Source organism: Columba livia, chromosome 19 (genome assembly GCF_036013475.1).
Source record: "Columba livia isolate bColLiv1 breed racing homer chromosome 19, bColLiv1.pat.W.v2, whole genome shotgun sequence".
NCBI lineage: Eukaryota > Metazoa > Chordata > Aves > Columbiformes > Columbidae > Columba > Columba livia.
In genome coordinates this window covers 679,201-687,799 of record NC_088620.1, presented here as the reverse complement: position 1 = coordinate 687,799, position 8,599 = coordinate 679,201, and the positions used below count along the sequence as shown (strand labels likewise).

The 8,599-nt window shown below is 54.0% G+C and overlaps 1 long non-coding RNA gene across 1 annotated transcript; it reads left to right on the top strand.

Moving 5' to 3' along the window:
- The first annotated feature begins 1,611 nt into the window (after positions 1 to 1,611).
- On the top strand, positions 1,612 to 8,123 carry LOC135575827 (uncharacterized). Its single transcript, XR_010467147.1, has 3 exons — positions 1,612 to 1,830; positions 5,654 to 7,197; positions 7,334 to 8,123. It is a non-coding gene; the product is annotated as an uncharacterized LOC135575827 (long non-coding RNA).
- The last annotated feature ends 476 nt before the right edge of the window (positions 8,124 to 8,599 follow it).

Genomic DNA, 8,599 nt, shown 5'->3' with positions numbered 1-8,599 from the left:
GTCTCTCATTCTGGTCTCAGTACAACAAGCACACTTCTGGGAGGGACCTGAGCAACCTGGAATCTCTCCCATGGGTCTGAGGCAGGAGGAAGAGCAAATGAAATCCCTCTTCCACCCAGTGTGCCCACGCACAGGGTGTTAGCACACACGTGACTTTGTGTGGACGTGGGATGTTTAATCACACCAGACCCTGAAGAAGTTTGCAACTTCCTCATCTGACTGACAAATCCAGCCGGACTGATTTGTCCCCAGCCATCCTCTGAAGAGTCTGGAGCTTGTAGCTGGTCCTGGAGTCAGTTTTAGCCTGGGATTAGGTCTTGGTTAATAGGGTGTATGTGGGAGGCACCCTTGCCTCTCTTTCCTTTTTGCTCTCTGCACACCACTGCTCCGCTCATGCAAAATAGCAAAAGATCTGTCAAATATCAAATAAGAATTTTGTTGCTGAAGCTCTTGGAAAATTGACAGGTAGCATGCAAGCAAACATTAAATCAATAACAGCAAATTTCCCCCGGGAAACTTGTAGTGTTTTCTCATCAAAATCTTTAAATCCTTAAAGAAACCATAAAAGGTTTACACACCTCGCATTGGTTAATCTGGTTAGCCCCGCGCCGCTCAGCGCAGGCTGATCACCGCGCGGCGAGTGTAATACCCAGCGCTGATCACCGAGCAGCGAGTGTGAGACCCAGCGCCCGCGCTGATGTATTGCAGCTTTGTTAGTCACTGTGGCTCCTTGGTAAATTCATTTGGAGTCCTCCGGGGTTTTAAATCTCTCATTTGGCCAACAACGAGGTCTGAAAAGATTGCAGTTCATTTCGACCCACAGTGGATGGAAGGCTCATTTACTGGCTGCAGGCAACTCAATCAGGCTGGCCGCTGATGAGTGAGTGACTTGTTCAGACCGCCAGTCAATATGTGTCTGCTGTGATAGAATGTCAGCATCTGCTGCCTGCTCCTGTCTCCCACTGCTCTGGCTTTTTTCATTTGGTCTGATCAATGTTATTAAAAACACCTAGGAGTTCCTTAACTGCTCTGCCACTTGAGGCTTTTCTTTCTTTCTTTTTTTTAAACACAACTTTGTATTATCTGCAAACATGTGCAGATGATGTACACGGATTGATTTTTTACACGACTGTGCGGGGTGTGGGATGGGGGGTGTGTGTGTTTGTGCTAAGGATGTGACTTCTATAGGGGAGATGGCGTTAAAATTACATCACCCTGTTTGAATTTTGTGTGTGTGTTACCATGAAGTAGCTCAGACTTGAAGCCCTCTGCAAACATGAAGTAATTATTAACTGTGAATAAATCTTCAAATGTAAGCATGCGAAAAATAAAATACCTTCCCTAAAACTGAAGCCAGAATTCCCAAGCGAAATCAGTAACACCCCATGAACACCTGTACGGTAAAAAGCAGACTGTTACTCTGAATAGAGGGGAGATACAGCTTAGGTAAATAAGCACAGGGTTAGAATCCCCTTACGTGACAGGTCTGATACATAAACCCCATTTGCGCTGCCCTTTGGCCAGCCCACCCACTCCCTGCCTGGCGACCGCTCCCGCGGGGCTAATGACACAGCGTGGCACCCGCGGGTCAGCCGCCGGTGACGTCAAAGAAGGAAGCAGAAAACAGACACACCGCTAAATGTTTTAATCTGTCTGCGGGAATTGCACTTTGCCATGGTGGAGGAAGACAAACACCGCGTCCTCCGCACAGGCTCCGCGTCGCCCGGCACCGGGGATGAGGACGACTGCGAAGGCTTTGACCAGTTCCAACCCCTGCTGCTCCCTTCACCTTTGCACCATCGGTGGATGTTCCTGCTCCATCCTCCACAGGTACGGGATCATTTAAACGCCGACCATGCCCGTGGTCGCCGGTGTGCGCAGAGGAGGGTGCGCAACAGGAGGAGGAGAGGCAAGGTGATCCGCTGTGACCTGAGGACACGCTTCTACATCCTCCCGCGCCTTCCTCCCTGCCCCCTTCCTCTGCAATATGGCATCCAAAATAGATACCGAGAAATGACCTGCCAGGAAAAAAATGGAAGCCTATAATTATGTTATTGAAAAACTGTTCCATACTGTATTATTTAAGGTTATTTTATTATGATGTTGAGATGAGTTTCTTAAAGAAGAAACTCTGGTTTTATTGCACTCCTCACCGAGAGAAGCCTTGGGTGATTTGATAGCCTATTTGAACAAGAGGGATGCTTTACGAGCCCCTATAAAAACTGATGACCCCACTCACATTTGTATTTAATGAAATAAGGAGGAGCTTTGGTTATGTTTTCAATAACCTTCACCGCTATTTCAAACCTGCCTCAAATAGGAGCCAGAATCTGCATCTTTCTGTGACGAAGCCCAGCTGTCCTTAACGAGCGCGCTGGGGGCCAGCAGGGCTGGAGACCCGTCCTGCCACCCCGGCGATGCCGTCACCAGGGTCCTGGCGATGGAGATGACGGGACGAGCGAGAGATGCAGGGGAAGGGTCCCATTGGAGGAGGGTGGCAGGAGGAAGGTCGGGCTGGCAGAGGGGCTCCGCTCCTCGTCTGCCTCAGCCTCGCCGAGCACCAGCACATTTTATCTCTAAGTATCTTCCGCACATGGAATCAGGCTCTTTCATTACACAGTTTTGGTCTGTCGTAAAACATTAAATCTCTCTGAAAATTTCCAGTGCCTGGATCCTTCCCGTTAGATTAAGTAACTGCCACTGTTGGAAGGACCAGAGGCTGCACGACTCCAGCTCTCCTGGCTGGGACGAGCCCGGTGCCAGGCCCAGGCCCAGTGCCAGGCCCCACCCGCAGCGCGGTGCCGGGGGCCGCGCGGGGCCGGGCGCTGGGAGCTCTCGGGGTGGCGGGAGGTGCAGCCCAGCCCGGCAGGCTCAGTGTTTAGATAGAAATAAGCATTTCCGTGGCTCCGTGTCTGGGGCGGGCCAGCGGTCCCCAGGCTGCGAGTGCTGACACAGCTCCACACACACCGCACAGCAGCTACGTGGCTCATGGTCTTTTAAAAAGTACGGCCTAATTAACTTTAATCAATGGAGCTTTCTCTGTTGAGTTGTCCAGATTTGGACTGCTCCCTGCAGCCAGTACACAGCAAGGTTAATTTAAGATGAATGAGGAAAGAGAGAAAGGCCCGAGCAAGGCATGGGACGGCGCGGTGGCGGTGCAGCGGGGTGGCGGTGCAGCGGGGGTGGCGGTGCAGTGCGGTGGCGGTGCAGCGGGGTGGAGGTGCAGAGTGGTGGCGGTGCAGTGTGGTGGTGGCGCAGTGGGGTGGCGGTGCAGCGCGGTGGTGGTGCAGCGGGGGTGGCGGTGCAGTGCGGTGGCGGTGCAGTGCGGTGGTGGTGCAGCGGGGGTGGCGGTGCAGCGGGGTGGCGGTGCAGGGGGGTGGCGGTGCAGCGCGGTGGCGGTGCAGCGCGGTGGCGGTGCAGTGCGGTGGCGGTGCAGCGCGGTGGCGGTGCAGCGCGGTGGCGGCGCAGTGGGGTGGCGGTGCAGCGGGGTGGCGGTGCAGCGCGGTGGCGGTGCAGCGCGGTGGCGGTGCAGCGCAGTGGCGGTGCAGCGCGGTGGCGGTGCAGTGCGGTGGCGGTGCAGCGCGGTGGCGGCGCAGTGGGGTGGCGGTGCAGAGTGGTGGCGGTGCAGCGGGGTGGCGGTGCAGTGCGGTGGCGGTGCAGCGCGGTGGCCGCAGACATCCTGTGGGCGCAGGAGCCGCCGGCTCCACTAGAGCCAGGGCTGGGCAGGAACCCGGCAGGTTTATTAAAGCACAGCCGAGCCCTCAGACTTACATTTGCATTCACAGTTTGATGTAGATGCCACATAAGCAGATGCCTATGAATAAGGCAGAGCAGGGTTATAACATCCTCGTGCTGGAGTGATTCAGTGTAATGCCTCGCCAAGCTGTTCTTTAATGGGCTGGAAGTCTTATTTTTACGATCATTGGAACGTAAAGGGTCAGAATCTTAATCTTCTAATACTGTGTTTTTAACAACATTTACACTTCAACATATTGAAAAATCTCATCTCTTTCTGCCAACCAGCATGACAACACAATTCAAGTCGATCAGTGCAGCAGTATATTTAGGTATTTTAAACATAAATCAACCTGGCTGAAATATTTTTTTCAGTTCAGTACTTCTTGAAACCTACGAGTTTCAAACTTTTATGTTTCTTATTTGGGCCTTTGGAGTTCAGTGGAGTCTCCCACCTGAATAATTCAGCAGCATCAACGGGAGAACAGAAACGAAGGCTACAGTCTGGCTCCAGCACAGACACGATGCTTTATGGCCCATTGCAACAGGGGAAACCGGCACCTGGGCAAGACAGAAAGTTCGCAAATTGTCTGCAGGTATGGAGAGAATTAAATCATGCATCACCCGAAAAAACCAAGTGACAAGCAACGGGAACACTTCGGGAAGAGAAGATATTTTTGTTTCTGTGAAACCTTTAGGGGAACTATTTTTCAGAGTTTACAAATCTTACTCAAAACACTCAGCGCCGGGGTCAGTACTCAGTGTGGAGCTGCGACCTCTCCTCCCAGAATACACGGGTTTAGTTCATCTCTGAGACGTGGAGGGGAAGAAAAGAAAGGGCTGTTGGGGCTTCCTCATTAATGTCACCTTTCCTCACAGTGTCACTGTTTGCTCCTTCTCTGTGCCCCCTTTCCTTTAACGTGCTCCCCCAGGCCCCCGAGCCGCACGTCCGCACACGAGGCTGCAGTGCGGGTCACACTGGGCGGGGGCACAGACCCGCGGGACCCGGTCCCCTCCCACCGCTGCCGCCCAGCACTGCGGCAACGGGGCCTTTGACTCGTTTAATTAAAAACTCCTTAACCAGTTCTACTATTTTCTGGGCTAGATTTCTCTCCGGTGAGAAAGGGAGAAGGGAGGTGGGCATATGGGCTGAACCACAATGATTTGATTCATGGGCTGAAATCATCATTGAACAAGTGTCACAACATGGCATTAGATTAAGAACTAAAGTGATGGGCTATGGTGAGCCTGTTCATTAGTATTAATAGAGCTTAATTAGGCACAAGCATGGTGTTGCAGGGAAATGTGAAGGTGGCTGCAGTTTCCATGGTGGGAAAAAAAGGTATTATCCGTTAAAGGTGAAAGGAGCCCATAAAGCTTGTGCCTGTCTCTGAACCCCAGCACCACTTAGGCTCAGGACATGGTCCTGCTGCCCCAGAACACTGGGGGAGTTAAAGACTGGGTCAGCTGAGGAGCCAGAAGAGAAAACGGGAAAGTCCAGGCTAAAACCAGGCCATGAAATCTGGGCAAAGCCCTACGCTTCCTACCAGGACCCGCTCACAGGCAGAGGGCCCAGCTCCGACCCATCACAGCGTGCTGGATCAGCCCCTCCAGTCCCAGCGGAGGAGCCGGGAGCGAAGGGAGCTCCCGAGACCCCTACGGGAAGGAGACAGAGACGGGAACAAAAGGTGCCTGCGGGAGCGCATCTCCGGGCGGCGCTGGGCAGCACTGGACCAGCAGTGCAGGCGGCGCTGGACCAGCAGTGCGGGCAGCTCTGCCAGGACCAGGGCTGCTCTGCAACAGGGTGTCTGTGGGTGCATTCGATGCCTTTGTAATGATTTCAGTTGTTTTCTTCAGTATCCTCCCTCTTGCACCAGTTCCCTTCCATTCATGCTGCTCTTTGCTTTATGGTTCCTAGGTCATTGTACATCTCTCCCCATTTGGCAACATTAAATTTTATTTACCATATGTCCCTTCTGCTACAAAGATGATAAAACCCTTTGGATTGTTGTTGTTGCTGCTGCTAGCCCATTCGGCGCTCACCTCGATGCAGTGTCCTCGGCCAGCGGAGCTGATTTGCTGTTGGTCCCAGTCTAGCAGAGGTCCAGGCTGGGACAGTGGCCAGGCTGCGCTCCAAACCTGCGCTCGCCTGCTGCTTTGTTTGAGAAGCACTTTGCCAGATCCCATCCCCTCAGGAGGCCCCTAACACCTCGGTGCTGGGAGAGAGCATCATATGGACCTTTGGCAAAAGCACCAAGAGAACTGCCAAGAAAATCCTTTGTACATAGTTATTCTTCATTTTTTGTTCATACTCTTGAAAATACATCCCCTTGTTGATTATGCCAATCACTGCCATTATACCTGGGGTTAATGTGCGTTTCAAGCAGCCCACGGCTGCAGAAAAGCGGAACCACAACGCCGGAATAATACCCCTGGCCAGATGGACTTTGCCCCAGCCCTGCTCTGCCCAGGGGGGTTGCTGCCAGGGCGGCGTCGGGGCCGGTGGAGCCGGTACAAACGGGGAGGAGGAGCAACGCAGCTTTGGATGCCGTGAAAGAACTGACAGCAGCCAAAGCCAGAGTCGGGGAGCTCCAACACGCTGCCTTCTGTCCCTACAGCCAGAGCCGCAGCTGCATTGTAGGCTCTGTGTTCACTTGGAGAAGGCAATCCTGCCCACTTTTTACCTAAGCTCGTGCTTCCCTCCTATTATGTTTAAATTAAAATCCATCAGACCATTATAGCGCTCATGAATGAGTGAAATGCAAAATGCTGGGACACCGGGCTTTGCTGCTGCATTCAAATATATCTGGAAGCAATGGCTTAAAATTGTTTCCACCTTCAACCACACCAGGAGGTGATTTTGAGATCCCCTGTGGAATACTAACACTTACTTCTACAAGTCTTTTAATTTTCAGTCACTGAAAGGGCGGAGTTTGAGACGCAGCTGGTGCTCCTTTTAACAAAATAATAATAATGTCTCACTTTCGTAACATCTTTCAATTCAAAGGGTCTCAAACCGAGTCCCCCATCTTCCTGAGAGCATCACACACCAGCGCTGGGAGCCTCAGCGGGCTCTGCACGGACCAGCGAGCCCGTTTACACGATTGCCTCCAGGATAAGGCCTGACCTGCCAGAGCCGGGCACCTCATGTTGACTTTTGCTTCCCAAGAACGGCCCATTTTGCAAATGCCACTATTGAAGTGCCACGGCTGCTGGGTCAGGACACCAGAAACTGAACCTCCGCAGTGCGGCTGCACAATCTGTGGTGGCCATGCCCGAGTCGGCATGGCACACGGCAGCACCCGGGGCAGGCGTCACCCCCTCTACAGACACCCGGCAAAGCTCCGTTGTGCTCCGGGCAGAGATGCCGAGGTCCGATGGGACAGTTCTGGCCATGGGCCCATCCCCACCGGCCCCCACCGATCTATGGAGAACCAGACTTGAAGAGATCTCAAATTAAAGGTAAGTAATTTCCTTTTTTCCTACCTTGAAATTCCTATTGATTTCCTACCTAAATAGAAATTCCCATTGATTTCATGTCTGTTCATATTAGTATGTTGCGTTGTCACCTTTTGTTTGCAATATTATGTTGTTTTAGGTGTTGGTGTGTTTGGGAGCATGTTTGGCGGAGCCGCGTCCCTGCGGTGCGCACATCCCGCGCTGCCACCCCCACCATGGCGACTGGGGAGGGGACACAGGCCCTCGTGCACCGGGGCGAGCAGAGGGGAACCCGCAGCCCCGGGACGGGCTGAACCCCGTCTGAGGTGCTGAGCACCCCGTGTCTCGCTGGCAGAGGCGCTGGGCTCAGCCGCGGCCGCGTGCCACAGCCGGGGGACTGCTCACACCGCCGCACCGCCGGCTCTGCAGGGGTTATTTTTCTAACGTTTCCTCATGAAAGCTGCTCTCTGTTTAGAAATCCTGTGGCTAACAGCCTGTTGTGGTCCTCACATCTCCGCTGGTCAGACAAGTATCTTCCCCCTGTCCCCGGCGCCCTCTATTTCTCACACCTCACTGAGCAGGCACCGCCGCGCCGAGACCTCTGACCGAGTTGTCAAGGTGACGGGTGCTGTTATCCTAAAGTAGTTATTTCACATACATGGTATTTTGTCCCTTGCTTTTATTGAAATACAGAGGAGAGACCAATTATCTTCCTAATGGTTTGCACAGCTTCCTTCTTCTTTTAAATGGGAGTTAATGACAAACAGTTTGGGCAGGGTGTCATTTTTGCACGGGGAGCTCTCAGGCGTCCTCTGCTTTCCAGGTGTCCGGGGGCACAGGGCAGCTCCCCTCGCACGCTCTGCCGAGCCCTCCTCACACAGCCGTTATCACCAATTTTCTCCTCCCCGCTCAGCCCCTGCAAAATGAAAATGTTTTCCTAAATGCCGCAGTGCCGGAGCCCTCCGTGCGCGGGCGGGAGGCGCCGGGGTGCCGGCAGCGTGCGGGGCTCCCCGCTGGGCGCGGGAAGGGGGCTGTGGGCAGGGGACGCTGGCACGGGCCACGTGCTGGGCTGTCCCCACCGGGCGCTGAGCCCGGAGCGCGTGGCCGCCGCGGTGCCGGTGCGGCCGGCGATGCAGGTCTGCACAGCAGCAGGCACGGCTCGTCCCGTGTCCCCCTCCTGGGAAGAGGCACATTAAAATGCTGATATATGCCAGTCTCAAGCCAAATAATGAGGAAGAGGCAGTTCGCTGCAGCGTGTCGCCTTGCTGAGGTGCGCCGGGCAAGAGTCGAAGCAGCAGCTCTCATGAAAGCACCAAGTGGGGTTGGTTTGTAAAAGCGGCCGGTACCGAGCGGGCTGACCTCCCCGCCGGCTCCCTCTCCCGAGCGCAGGATCCCGTGTGGTACCACACGGACACCTTCCCACCCA